Raw genomic sequence first — 15762 nt, 5'->3', positions numbered from 1 at the left:
GGCTGCTGCCACACACAGGGCAGAAGATTTCAGCATATTGTATACAATGACACCTAGGTCTTTTTCTTCAGAACTGGCTCCAAAAGTGGAACCTAGCAGTAGATAATATTAAATTTCATCTCCCATTTGGATGCCCAGCCTTCCAGTTTCTTAAGGTCTTCCTGCAATTTTTTACAATTCGCATGCATTTTGATAATTTTGAATAGTTTCGTGTGATCTGCAAATTAAATTACCTCACTTATTGTTCAGATTTCCATATCATTTATAAATATGATAAATAGCATTGGTCCCTTCAGCACTCTCCTATTTACTCTCCTCCATTGAGAAAAATGGCCATTTAACCCTACTCTCTGTTTTCTGTACAATAACTAATTCATAATCAATAGAAAGACACTGTCTTTTATCCCATGACTCCTTAATTTTCTCAGGAGTCTCTCATGAGGTACTTTGACAAAATCTTTCTGAAAGTCTAGATACACTACATCAGTTGGTTCACCTTTATCGACATGTGTATTCTCACCATAAAAGAAATGAAGCAAATTGTTGAGGCAAGACCTCCTTTGGCTGAATCAATGCTGACTCTGTCCCATTAAACCATGTTTGTCTATATGTTTTTGTAATTTTATTCTTTATAATAGTTTCCACTATTTTCCCCAGCACTGAAGTCAGGCTTACTTGTCTGTAATTTCCTGGGTCTCCTCTGGGACCCTTTTTAAAAATCGGCATCACATTAGCCACCCTCCAGTTTTCAGTTACTATGGACAATTATAATGACATGTTACAGATCACTAACAGCAGATCAGCAATTTCATGTTTGAGTTCTTTCATTACCCTGGGATGTATACCATCCAGTCCAGTTGATTTAGCACTCTATAATTTTTCAATTTGGCTCAGTACGTCTTCCAATTTCACTGAGATTTCTTTCAGTTCCTCCACATCATGACCCCTGGAACCATTTCTGGTCCAGGTAGATCTCTTACGTCTTCTTCTGTAAAGACTGAAGATAGAAACAAAGAATTCATTAAATTTCTCTGCTATGGCCTTGTCCTCCCTGAGTGCTCCTTTTGTTCCTTCCTGATCTAATAGTCCCATAGATTCCCTCACAGCTTTCTGCTTCTGATATACCTGAAAAATGTGTTACTTTTCATCTCCACAACAAGTTTTTCTTCATATTCTCTTTTAGCCTTCTTTATCAGTGCTTTGCATCTGACTTGACAGTGATGATGTTATTTTCTTTATTCGTATCCTTTCTCCATTTTTTGAAGGATGTTCTTTTGGCTCTAATATTCTCTTTCACCTCACCTTTTAACCATGCTGTCATTTGCTCTTTATTCCACTTAACAAAAGTGGAAAAAAGAGCAAATGACAGCATGGTTAAATATGTGGAATACATCTAGTCTGGGCTTCCGTGATGGTATTTTTAAACAACGTCCACGTCTGTTTTAAAGTCTTAACCTTTGCAACCAATTCTTTCAGCTTCTTTTTAACCATTTTCCTCATTTTGTCAAAGTTGCCCTTTTGAAAATTAAAAGCTGCTTCAGTAGATTTCCTTAGTGACTTCTGCTCTAAGAAGCAGTAATTTACTACATCTAGAAATTTTACCTCCCTAGCACTCCTCAATGTAACATTTATCCAGTCAGTATTAGGATAATTGAAATCACCCATATAATGTTGCCCAATTTGCCATATTTTCATCTGTCTGTTCATTCATCCCTACCAGTATACTCCTTCCCTCATCTAGCATGGAATATCAATCCATAGATTCCATACTGCTGTCTGTTTCATGTAGAATGTTTATTTTGTTTGACTCAATTCCCTCTTTAACATGTAGCGCAACTCCTTAACAATTTTATCCACTCTGTCATTGCCATATAATTTGTACTCTGCTAACACAGTGTCCCATTGATTGTCCTCCTTCCACCAGCTCTCTGAGATGCTTATTATATCTACGTCTTCATTTAGTGCTATATACTCCAATTCTCCTATCTTATTTTTAAGACTTCTAGAATTTGTGCATAGACACTTCAAATTGTCTTTTTTCCTTGCATCTATAGGCTGCTTTGAAGTTAAAGGGGATAATTTACATCCTTTGTTCTCCCCTTGAAAACTTTTGGCTTTCCTTCCCCATTATTGAAACCTCTATTGGGATTCCCTAAATGTCCCAACAGTATCTTTCAAGGATTCTCTGTACTGAACCATGCACTGCTTGGTGGCTGTTGGCTTCCCCTCCTCCATTTTAGTTTAAAAGATGGTCTATCACCTTTTTAAATATTATCACCAGCAGCCTGTTTCCATCCCGATTAAGGTGGAGCCCATCCTTTCGGAATAGACCCCCCCCCCTCCCCAGAATGTTGGCCAATTCCTAACAAATCTAAATATCCCACCCTTGCACCATTGTCTGAACCATGCATTGAGACTTTGGAGCTCTGCCTGCCTCTTGGATCCTGCATGTGGAATGGAGAGCATTTTTGAAAATGCTACCCTGGAGGTTCTGAACTTCAGCTTTCTACCTAATAAACTAAATTTGGCTTGCAGAATCTCCTTGTCACATTTTCCTATGTCATTGGTACCCACATGTACCAAGACAGCTGGCTGCTCCCTAGCACTATCTAAAATTCTATGTAAGTGATGTATGAGGTCCACCACCTTTGCACCAGGCAGGCAAATGAGCAGGGAATTCTCTTGTCCACCAGTCATCCAACTATCTAATAATTGAATCACCAACTACAACAGTTGTCTTATTCTTTCCCTTCTGTTCAGAAGTTCCCAGAGACACATCCTCGGTGGGAGAGGACATTGCATCCCTTGGTAGGCAGGTCTTGGCTACAGGATTTCTTCCAACTTCACCAGGGTAATACTATCCCTTTAGGAGACCTCCCTACTCTAAGGCAGCACAGGGGCTGCCAGATTTGAGTTGGGACTTCTCCACAATGTCCCTGTAGGTCTCATCTATGTACCTCTGTCTCTCTCAGCTCCTCTAAGTCTGCTACTCTAGCCTCAGGTGAATGGATTTGTTCTCTGAGAGCTAGGAGCTCTTTGCATCAGGCACATACATATAACCTAACACCAACTGGGAGATAATCATACATGTGACACTCAATGCAAAAGACTGGATAGCATCCCTGTTGGTGCTGGAATGCTGTCTGTGTCTTGGTATTATTGAGTTATTTAATAATTTAAAACTTGTTAAGATGTTCAAATATTAGACTAATATAAAGAGTGTTTAGATTATTTGGTATTTTGTGTGATTTATTTACATAGTAAGTAAAGGCAGATAAAGACCCAAATGGTCCATCCAGTCTGCCCAACAGTCACATTCATTATCAATTCAAGATTAAATCAACAATGAACTGATATTTTATACTTCCAGTGCCGATGTTGATGGACCATCCTTCAAGGAACCAAAAAGTTTTTCCTGCTGTGCCTGACATATCTTCTATGTCCTTAACTGTATTTTTAAACAGAGAGAATAAGAGTTAGGCTCATGGTTAAGCCCAAGGCACCGGATATATGAGTCCCACTACTGAAATCATCTGACTGCATTGGGCACACCTTTTAAAGCCACTGGACATCTTCTTGGACATCAGGTAAAGAATTGTGGCTAAATTAGACTCCTCAATCTTGAGTGACAAAAAGAGGCAAGACTCAACTGAGGCTGGTGCTCAGTCCTGAAGGGGACCTGAAAAGCTGAATGAAAAAGAAAGAAAGAAAGAAAACTTGATGAACTGAAAACCTTAAAAAAAAAGACGAAGGTGAAGAAAATGGTGGAAAAATATGAGGAAAACCTGCATGGGAAGCCGCTGATAAGGTATCTGTGAAAAGCGCTGAAGAGAAACTACAAAGAAGCGGTCTCCCAGCTCCATGGAAAAACGTAGATTGAGGAACTACACTTACATGTCGGGCGAAGAGGCACCTGCGCATGTGCAGTAGGACTCTGCTAGAATTTTCTAGTAGCTATATATGCTAGGCAGGGCCCACATCAGGCTCAGTCGGATGATGTCACCCAGATTTGAAATACTTATGGAAAAATATGAGGAAAACCCGCACGGGAAGCCACTGAAAAGGTATCTGTGAAAAGTGCTGACCACAAAGAAGCGGCCTCCCAGCTCCACGGAAAAACATAGACTGAGGAACTGCAATTATACGTCAGGCGAAGAGGCACTTGTGCATGTCCAGTAGGACTCTGCTAGAATTTTCTAGTAGCTATATATGCTAGGCAGGGTCCACACCAAGCTCATCCAGATGATGTCACCCAGATTTGAGAATACTTATGGCCTACCTGCCTTCAGAGAATAGCATGATATGATTCTATAGATCAGGGGGGGGGGGGGGGGGAGATGGCAGCTGAATAGGAAGCAACGGAAGCAACGGAAGCAGCTCCAGTTTTACCTGCTCACTATCCCTTCTGTTCGCTGATTTACTATCCAAATATATGTCTAAGCGGAGAGGCAAACAGCGAGTTAGTCCTGTGACTCCTGTTTTGCCGAGAGCTGGAACAATGGGCGCTTCCTATCACCAGGTGTGTTTACGGGGCTTTCTTCACTGCCGGAGGGTTTGGGGAGAGGTCTCCCTCTCCCCTGGCTTGAACAAGAAACATCTTTTAGCCCTGAAATGAGGAATCCTCCTCCTATGCCTGCGATGGCATCGAATACGGCCCAGAGTACCCCGGATGTAAAAACTATGGCGGGGTTTCCTGGTGCGAGTGCCGAAGTGCTGCCAGAGGTGCCGACAAATCCCGCTATGGTAATAGCGGGTGTGAATGGAGGAGATCCCATTCTTGAGGAAGATCGTGGGGCAGCAGGAGGATACTCAGAATTGGCTACTTTCCCTAACTTGGATTCACCAAGTAAGTCATATTTACCTGTGAAACTTCCAATAATTACGTTGGACAACATATGGGAGTGTTTTTATTTGGGTTTCATAGACCCATGAAGACCCCCTCTAGTAGGTTGGCAAACTAGCCACCCACCAGAGAGGCTTCCTAGAAGGCTTCCATATTCATGCCTACCTGACTCCCTACCAAAATAGAGGAACCTATGAATTCTTTTATCAGCCATTTCCACCCCGATTGGTTAGATCAAATCCTTAGAAATTCTGTAAGGAGGGAAGGTAGAAGAATAGTCAATTTTATTATAGCTTACCACAATAATACAGCAGGATCAGGTATACAAGCAGATGGGTGGACAGATGGGCAGCATCTCATCTAGCACTTCGAAAGGTCTTCTTACACGCCCAAAATCTCCATCTTATATACTCTCCCAGTCCCACTCTAACTAATGGGACCCATTGGCTTCAATGTTACAGTTGTTTACTAAAATCTAGCTAACCACAATCTTGCTTAACCGGAAAGTAATTTCCTTTGCACCTGCAGATTTTTTCAAGAAGGCAGATTTTTTTTTCTTAACTTAGATGCAGAGATAGGAATCCATTTTATAGCTAACTCCATTTTGATCTCAGATTTTCTTGACCTAACTTTTCCAATTCAGGTCATTCAGGCCTTAATCTAAGTTTAATAACTGCACTTGGCCTTTCCATCAGGCCTCAATCTGGGCTAAAAACTAGGCCATGCTTTTCCAGCAAGCTCATAGCCATGCTAGCCATCAGATTTCTGACCTGACCAGTGTCTCTAGTAGCTTGAGCTCTATGGCTCAGCCTTCCACTATTCCAGTGGGGGTCTCTAGCTATATCTCAACAGAAGGCACTAGTAAGATTGGAAGCCTCTTTTTCACAAAAATTTACCCACTTCACTCAGAAATTCAATTCTGACTCTGAAAAAATATCTGAAATAGATTTAAAAAAAAAAACTAATATCTTTGGGTAAAGAAACTGAAACTAATTCTAGTAAAATAGAAAACTGCTAGCAGATTCAAGTAAATCTAATTAAAGAAAATCTTTACCTACAAAACAGAACTGAAATATTAGAAAATTACCAACGTTCAAATACCCTCAGATTGATAAACTTTCCTAAGCAGGTTGCCATCTCACCCTTGATAACTTTTAAACAATACTTAACTGAAGTGTTAAAAATTCCAGAAAACTCACATCCTCCAATTTCAAAGATTTTCTATATAGAACCTTTTCGGAAGACAGAATTACTACAAGGAGAGAATGTGGTTGCGCCAATAGAAACTTTAGACTTGAATTTGACTCAAATAATTGAAGAAGATAATGTGGGATTGACAACTGCTACACTTAAAGTGATCTTCATACTACAACCTGATAGAGACTGGATACTTAAACAATATTTCTTAAATAAAGGACAAGATTTCCTGAGTTGTAAAATAAGAATGTATCCTGATGTCTCTAGAACCACACAAAAGAAGAGACAAGAATTTCTTAAACTGAGGCCAAAGGCATTGCAACTTGGCGCACTATTTTGGCTGAATTTTTCCTGGAAGTGCGTAATAAAATTCAATTCTATTAAATATGTATTTTTGAGGCAAAGCAACTAAACAATTTTTTAGAAGCCAAACTGAAAGATTCACTGCTACCACCATCAAGGACTATAACAACTTCAACCCCGTAATTAGTATAAAGTCATCTGGTTGCTCTGATTTAATATACTTGATTTCCTTAAATATTGTGCATACCCCCGGCATTGTGGACTAAAGATTATAGTTATGTACTAACTATAATCATCTTTAGATGCAGGAGTGGTGTAGTGGTTAGGGTGGTGGACTTTGCTACTGGGAAACTGATTCCCACTTCAGGCACAGGCAGTTCCTTGTGACTCTGGGCAAGTCACTTAACCCTCCATTGCCCCAGGTACAAATACGTACCTGTATACAAGATGTAAGCCACATTGAGCCTGCCATCAGTGGGAAAGCATGGGGTACAAATGTAACAAAAATAAATAAAAAAAATTTGTATTCAAGATATATGCTTGATGTAACTGTAAAAATCCAATAAATAAAAATTTTAAAAAAAGATATGATTCTATAATTTAGGTATGTACCTTTGCACCTCATCCACACATGTGCATGCCATCCACAATATGTGCACCATGAAATCATGTTGTGCACTTTTCTGCTAGTTCATATTATGTAAGAGGTCAATTTATTTGCAGAAGTGACTAGAATACAATATTTACACATGTTCTTGCCGTCTTCAGCTAGGTGACTCTTTACAGAATTACCGCAATGTATGGAAATGTACATTCTCAAATCTCTGTGCCTAAGTTTCTAGAAATGTGTCTTTTGGACGCCCATCTTTTTTCTATGTGAGAAAACAAACAAAATACAGAAGTACATAAGTATTGCCATACTGGGAAAGACCAAAGGTCCATCAAGCCCAGCATCCTGTTTCCAACAGTGGCCAATCCAGGTCACAAATACTTGGCAAGATCCCCAAAAAGTACAAAACATTTTATACCGCTTATCCCAGAAATAGTGGATTTTCCCCAAGTCCATTTAATAATGGTCTATGGACTTTTCCTTTATGAAGCCGTCCAAACCTTTTTAAAACTCTGCTAAGCTGACCGCCTTTACCACATTCTCTGGCAACGAATTCCAGAGTTTAATTACACGTTGAGTGAAGAAATATTTTCTCCGATTCGTGTTAAAGTTACTACATTGTAGCTTCATCGCATGCCCCCTAGTCCTAGTATTTTTGAAAAGCGTAAACAGATGCTTCACAACTACTCGTTCAACTCCACTCATTATTTTATAGACCTCTATAAAGATATATACAGCTGGACCTATCCCCTGAAGAAATAGCGAGACTTGGCCATGTTGGTGGAGGTTCTTGGTGCTGTGGAAGCTGTTGAAAGTTAAGTGGTGCTGGTCATAATTTTTAACTCCTAAGTTTACACCATTTGAGAAAAAGTTAATGTATTGGATCGATGAATATGTGCACAGCATTGCCTATAGTAACCCCCCCAAAAAAACTATTTCTCTCTACATTGTGAAAGAAGTAGTGACAGTGATGTTTGAGGTATGTCTAAGCAGAAGTTGCTGGGAAGATGATATTTTATTGTTTTGACTGTTGAGGCATATATTTGGGGATAGACAGAGATAAGTGTGTTCTAAAGTGTAACTCCTGTCGAACCAATTATAAAACCCAGGAGCACATCTCAGTAACCCCATTTCCTGGAACACAGCAGATGATAGCCAGCCTTCTGGAGGTAAAACTAACATCCAAAAACCAACTATAGGTAAAATTAACATCCACCCTTCAGCAACAATTCTGAGATACAGAAGCTGCAGGACTGGAACAACGATTGAGTGTTCCCACCTTTAGAAGAAGTGAATAAACAGAGGGTCTCTGAGGCTTGAAGGGTCTGAAGAAGGTCTGGGGGGGGGGGGGCTCTTAATTTAGTATTTCAGCAGCAGCCACAGAACTCACTCGGAGGAAGGTTGGGGGGAGAAGAGAGATTTTATCCTACTGTTTCATTATTCCTTATATTTGTTTCATTGACTTTAAGGAAAAGAAGTCAAAGACATTTAAAATGAATTAAAAAGAAGAAAAGACATTTTCTGTGCACAGCCCTCATTTGCTCTGCTGTGTCTCCCCAACAGCTCAGTTCAGCTTTTCTAATACGTCATACCAGTTGGCTTTCAGGCTTATTTTCGAAAGTGATTGCCGGCGATCTTCCGACATAAATCGGGAGATGGCCGGCAATCTCTCAAAAGCGGTGAAATCGGTATAATCAAAAGCAGCTTTTTACACCATTGCCACGCCGGTGAAAGTTCAAGGGGGCGAGTTGGTGGCGTAACGAAGGCGGGACATGGGCGGGCGTGGCTACCAGATGGCCGGCTTTCGCGGATAATGGAAAAAAAAGCGGCATTAATCAGTATTTCGCCGGGTTTACTTGGTCCTTTTATTTTCATGACCAAGCGTCAAAAAGGTGCCCCAACTGACCAGATGACCACCGGAGGGAATGGGGGATGACCTCCTCGTAGTCCCCCAGTGGTCACCAACCCCCTCTCTCACTAAAAAAACACAAATAAAAACCTTTTTTACCAGCCTGTATGCCAGCCTCAAATGTTATACCCAGCTCCCTGACAGCAGTATGCAAGTCCCTGGAGCAGTTTTTAATGTGTGCAGTACATGTCAGGCAGGCAGACCCAGGTCCACCCCCCCCCCTACCTGTTACACTTGTGGTGCTAAGTGTTGAGCCTTCCACCCCCCCAAAACCCACTGTACCCACATGCAGGTGCCCCCCTTCACCCATAAGGGTGAGTTGAGTTGTGGGGAGTGTGTCTGGGGTGGATTGGGGGGATCAGCACACAAGGTAAGGGAGTTATGCACCTGGGAGCTATTTGTGTATTTTTTAAACATATTTAGAAGTGCCCCCTAGAGTGCCCATTTGTTGTCCTGGCATGTCAGGGGGATCAGTGCACTACAAATGCTGGCTTCTCCCATGACCAAATGCCTTGGATTTCGCCGGGTTTGAGATCGCCGGCATTTTTTTCCATTATCGCTGAACAACAAAACCAGCGATCTCAAACCCAGCGAACTCTGGCATTTGGCCAGGCTAAACCGTATTATTGAAAAAAAAAGATGGACAACCATCTTTTTCGATAATACGGTTCCAGCCAGCTGTTGCGCCGCCGCCAAATAGATCGCAGGCGATCTATTTCACCGGCGACGAACGATTATGCCCCTCCATGTCATCTAATACTTTATCGCCTCTACTCTGTGCAGTATAATTCTGTTCTAAATATTTGATATGTGAATGAAATGTAATCTTACGACTAAGATGGTGGTGAATTAAATCTTTTATTTTCGACAGATCAGTTATACCTCAGGGAACCTTGTCATGAGCGACACAGTTAAATTTCCTTATGTTTACCGGACTGTCCCTAGTGAGCTGCACCTCTGTGCTGGGATAGTCAAACTGTTAAAGCATTTTGGCTGGAACTGGGTCGGTGTCATTGCAGCTGATGATGAGAACAGCATGAGGGCTGTGCAGATCCTGAGAGAAGGGATTGAGCAGAGTGGAGGTTGCATTGAATTCATAGAAACCGTCCATGAGTCCAGTACACTCATGATTCAAAATATAACTAATATTTACAACACCATCATTACATCTTCAGCTAAAGTGATTATTTTGTATTGTAATAGAGACTTCACAGATTTTATAAGATATACACCCATTTGGCAAGTACCGGGAAAGGTCTGGATCATAACAGCTGAATGGTTATTTGTCTATCCCTCAAAAAATGTTGATAGGAAAAACACCTTTGCTTTCACTGTGGGAAAAAGGACTATTCCAAGCTTTCACAAATTTGTCCGTGAGGTGAATCCTGCTCTATTTCCAAGTGATGGATTCATAGAGATATGGTGGAAGGACCTGTGTAACAACAAGTGCCCTAAGAGCATCCAAAGATCCTGCAGCAGTGATGAAATGCCTGAGTACATCTTACACTGTGACATTGTAATCCTTGGAAGCAGTTATAATGTGTACAATGCTGTGTACGGTCTGGCACATGCGCTGCATGACATGATCACTTCTGGTTCTGGAAATAGCATCCTGTTAAGTGGAGAAAGTGAGAATGTTTTGGATTTTTCACCATGGAAGGTAATATCCTATGATGGAGGAATGCTATTTTCAGAAACAAGTGATAGTCTATAATTGCAGGATGTAATGAAGTCTGTATAGTCACACAGATGCTTCCTGCTCACCGTCAGAGATGTGCACCAATTTCAAAGATACAAGTGGATTGTAAAGCATATATATATAATGATGAGAGTAGTATTAATTGCACAAATATCAGAGCTTTATTTATAAATTACTTCCACAGCGGGTACATCTTTTTTCCAATTTGTCAAAACATCTGCCCTTATCATCTGTCTTTGCATTCAATGAGCTTTCTTCTTTTGATTATATACTCTCCTCTGCTGCTTTTAGGTGACTTCATCCTGCCCTGTCTGACTCTGCATCATCTTTCTTGGGTTTAACCTCTGCTGCTAATCTTACCCAACATGTTTCTTTTCCTGTCCATTCTGTTGGCAATGTAAGCTACCTATCCATAAAGTTCAAGTTGGTGAGGTTTCCTTCTCTGGTCCTCTCCTCTATGTCTACTCTCTCTGTTCCCTGGTCTAATCACCCGCTTATTTCCTTTTCTCTCTCTTTTCCAGTGCCTCCACCCACACCCCTCACTTCCCTTCTCTTTCCCTGGTCCCCTCCTCTATGTCTGTGTTCCCTGGTCTGATTCCTTTTCTCTCTCTCTGTTCCAATGCCTCCACCCTCATCCCCCCCCCCCCCCCCCCACACACACACACACTTCTTGCCCTCCCAGTCATGCCCCAACAGACTCAGCTTTCAATCTTTTTTGTGATAATCTCAATCAGCTCTCCCCACTTCACCTTCTCTCGGCTCAGGTGACTTGTTTAAATTCCTTGCTTCAGCATCTCCTTGATAGGTGCATGGAAATTCCCCAGCCTCGTATCTGACATTTACTCATACACCAACTTGGTTTCTTAAAACTCCATAAGTTCTGAGTCAAACAGAGATTCAAGTTGACCAATAAAACAGAGGTTGTTCCTGCACAACCTTTACTCCAAATTATCTATCTTGTCATCAAAGGTAAACGTTTCTGCATGAGAGCCAGCTGGGCTTGGGCCTCTGCCATGGTGGAAGTATGTTTCTCTATCTTCTGCATGCAGCGCCCTATCTCAGGCCATGTCATTCAGTTGTGCGGTTTCCTTTTGAAATGACTATCCAGAGCCGCAACTACTGCCGAGGAAAGTGTTTGAATAAGTGTGCCATCATTCACCTCCACCATCTTGCTGTCTGCGGATTAGGGCTTTTCTTTCGCTTAGCCATCATTTCCATTAGCTGTCCTAATTTCTGCTGCTTAGCTATGAGGGTGCTGGCATAACTGCTGGTTCCACCACTTTTAACATGTGTGGTCAGAGCTGATATTCAAATAACTATGCCTGGTTTAGTGCCACTGAATATCGGGGTTAAGCAGCCACAGGGCTTTTTATATAGCTATAAATATAGGTAGAGATAGATAGGTAGATAGCCGTGTACATGCAGCTGGAATAATTATACATCATGTTGCTCTGAAATTAAAGTCCATCCCTAAAATGAGATTATATGTGTTTGATATTATGAATGTATTCCTGCAGTGAGTTCATTAATAAAAATGTTTTGCTTCCCTTCAGCTTCATCATTATCTGAAGAAGCTTCGTTTTAACAATGTTCTGGGTGAAGAAATCTTTTTTGATGAGAATGGTGATCTCACCATTGGATATGATATTATAAGCACAGTAATTCTACCTGATGGGACACGGAGTAATGACATTGTTGGAAGCTATAATCCTTATGCTCCACCAGAGAAGAGCTTTACCATCAATGAAAAGACAATTGTGTGGGAGGACTTGTTCAGCCAGGTCAGAAGTAAAATGGAAACCAGTGAACCATGCCCATATCATGCATGTTCTTATAAAACATATAAGAATACCAAATCTGATCACTGTTCCTTATAAGCTCAGTAGGAGTCCTCTAACTGTACTACTGCCAGTGGGTGGTGAGGGCTTCAAGATCACCAGGCAGACATGTGAATGGACACACATTGATGATGTGTTCTATTGCTTGGTAGATGCCATAGGGGCCTTGTGGATCACCTCTGAAGACCCAGTGCCGTTCTTTGAATCCTTACTGACTACAGTCTGACTGAAATTGGTATAGCCACGACCACAAATGACTTTTAAAGTTGCCAGCTTGCCTTTGTGGTGTTTAAATGTCCCTTTCTTAAAGACCTCTTTCTGCCCCTTTCACACTGGGGGACTAAAGGTACTTATTTCATATAACAGGTTCTGTATAGTTTCTCTAACTTCCATTGTCACCCAATCACAAGGGGGTCTGTTCTGGGGTGGCATTAGGAGCCGTAATTGAAAACTAATTCCCATAACTACTGCTTTCTGTCCAAAACTGAGTGTCACTTGTATGGGATCTACCTTGTAGGCTAAATGTAAGGTAAAGAGAAGATAGAATCAATAAAAATAAAGACAGAGATAGGTTTAAATGGATAGGTACATTTTATTCCTTACCCTAAGACAAGTCTTCAAGTTGATACAAATACAGACATCAGACAGATTCTGGGTTCATCTGCACAGCGCCCTGCCGTCTGAGAGAAGCGTTGGGGAGGACTCCGAAACTAAGGCAAAATCTCCCCTCTTTTATACACAAACCTCTCCATAGAAGTACATGGTGAGATACCTTGCTCTCAATTTCTTACATGATACTTTCCCATGCGGTCTTATCAGCATGTTTTGGGAACAAGTTGTTTTTCTTATCTTGCGGTTGAGATACCAGTGTCACATCTCCCTGTTGCAATACTTTTCATACCATCTTATGAACTCTGTATGACCTCTGTATCATTTTATACAAAAATAATAAGCCCCATTTTATTCATCTGATCCATCATTCTTTCATTACAGGTGCTGTATTTGATTTAAAAATTGTACCATTTTGTGGCAGGACTCATTGTTCAGACCTGCTTTTTGCAGATTCTCAAATATTAAATCATTTACTTGTTGTTTGGCCTAGTCAGTACTTTTTCAGTTGTTTTAGGCTGCATAGCTTTGGCCATCACTATTCCAGTGGTAGCCTTAAAGCCAGGCCATATATTAACATTCCCCTCTTCACCCTATCCCATAGGGTGACACCAGGGTTAACGTACCTTGGTACCATCCGTTCCAGAAGGTATTCTATGAGGCCATCAAATTATCTGAGTCTTAAGATCAACTGGTACAATTTGTTTAGTTTTCGGTTTGAAATTATCATCTTGGTAGCACTTCAATTATGTCAATCCTACTAAAACTTATACTATAATATTATTTTTCTTCAACCTTTTAATATGCAGGTTTTATCTTATTCTTATCTATGTGACTATATATACATTGCTATCAATCAAAAATTGTTTGGTTATATACTGATTATATCTTAATTATACATTTGCATAGCTTTGCACAATTTATCACATCATCTTATAAAGCTTTATATGGTTATATTATATCCCTGTGTGCTATTATCTGATTATACAGTTGCAGTCATCTCTCCAGTGTATCCAACAGTTGCATAGCGATTGGTTCTTCTCAGAGGGAGATAGTCCAATGTGTTATCTCCTGTGGTGTTGGGAAGGAGATTTACGTACAGGGCATATTGTCCTGCTGTTGTCTTTTTCATTATTGCGGTTTCAATTAAGCGTTCTACTAAGCCTCTAGCACAAGGGATTATGCAACATCCTACTAAAACAAAAATTGCTACCACTATGATTATAGTCGTGGCCGCTGAAATGATAAATGTTTTCCATTTACCAAACGCTCTATCCATCCAACCTGTCCAGGATGTATCAACGCCAGAGTTTTCTGCCAATTCTTGTGACAGTGAGGCTAAACCTTCTAAAGCTCTGGTAATTGACCCATCTGGAGCTGTATTATTGGGGATAAAGGTGCAACACTGTGTACCTATCTTTTGGCACACCCCTCCATCGGCTGCTAGAAGTTGGTCAAGAACTAATCTATTTTCCAACGTCATTCTGCTACTGGCGTCTAATTGTGTTGCAATGCCTTGAACTGCATCCCTAGTGTAGTTCACAAATCTTTGCTGGTTGTAATATATATAATTGATCCAGTCTAGATTCTTATTGATAGTTGCCCACCAAAAGAAAACTGATTCAAATCCTGCGGCTATCTGGTTTCTGGCTTTAAACTCATCAGGAACCCCTCTTGGAACTCCAATAGCATCTATATAGACCCGATCATCAAAAGATCCAGGCATTGCATTTCTCTTCACTCGTGAGGAAGAGCTGCTGTGAGGGGGAAGCAAGGATGCTATAATGATTGGAATGACCAATTTGACTAGGGCACATTTGCCTGTCCAATTGTTAGGAAGTGTATGGCGGATAGTACGGGTTCCACAGTACCACCATATGTCTGCTCTAGCTTGTGAGAACTGTTAGGTTCAGATTTTGCAGAGTCCCATCTCCTAAGGTTGTATTACAATTGGTTAAGTTTCCTAAAAACCGTGTCTTTTTCACCCCATATCGTTCCAGACATGTATGATATCTGGTAGCAGGATTTGGAATCCTGAATGCAGGTGGAACCCTCATCCGAGGGGGTAAGTAGGGGTGGTGCTCGTCAAGATGTTGACAAGACTGATTTATGTGGTCTTTAACCTGCAATAATTGCAACATACACCAAAATCCATCTGGATCATTGTGGAGATCTAAAGGGAAAGGAACTACTGTTGGTTCTGCTCTTGCATGAGAACAAAAATAACAATTAGAGACATTCAAACTCTTTGTAGTATAATGTGCCCATTCGAGCCATAGGTTTGTCTCTCCAAATCCTGTTTCTAGTGCCACCAAATCTTTAGAATCATTAATTGGAACAATCTGGTAAGGAATTTTTATTTCTGGGATCTTTGTTGGCACCAAAGGATTGGTCGCTGTAGGTTGGGCTGGGGGTGGAACAATCTTGAATTTTCCTATGGGATCTCTACCTGTGGCATCAATTCCTATGGAATAAGTTCTGTATGTAACAGCCGTTACTCCTCTGAAAGTGATAGCCACTTGATTACATTTAGTCATGTGGCAGAGGCCAGTGACTCGCAATTTCATGATGGAAATGCTCCTTTTTAGATCTGGAATCTCACTACCTGAGTAGGGAACCCATGAACCTGTATACCACCATACTTGTGCCCAACTTCCACAATTGGGGAAGGGACACAGGTATACTTCAAAAGCTGACAAATATTGCTGCACAGGATGTTCCCCACACCTTGTGTAAGCACACGCATCAAGGGTG

This window comes from Microcaecilia unicolor, chromosome 3 (assembly GCF_901765095.1).
Source record: "Microcaecilia unicolor chromosome 3, aMicUni1.1, whole genome shotgun sequence".
Classification (NCBI taxonomy): Eukaryota; Metazoa; Chordata; class Amphibia; order Gymnophiona; family Siphonopidae; genus Microcaecilia; species Microcaecilia unicolor.
Note: the sequence above shows the minus strand (reverse complement) of the source record.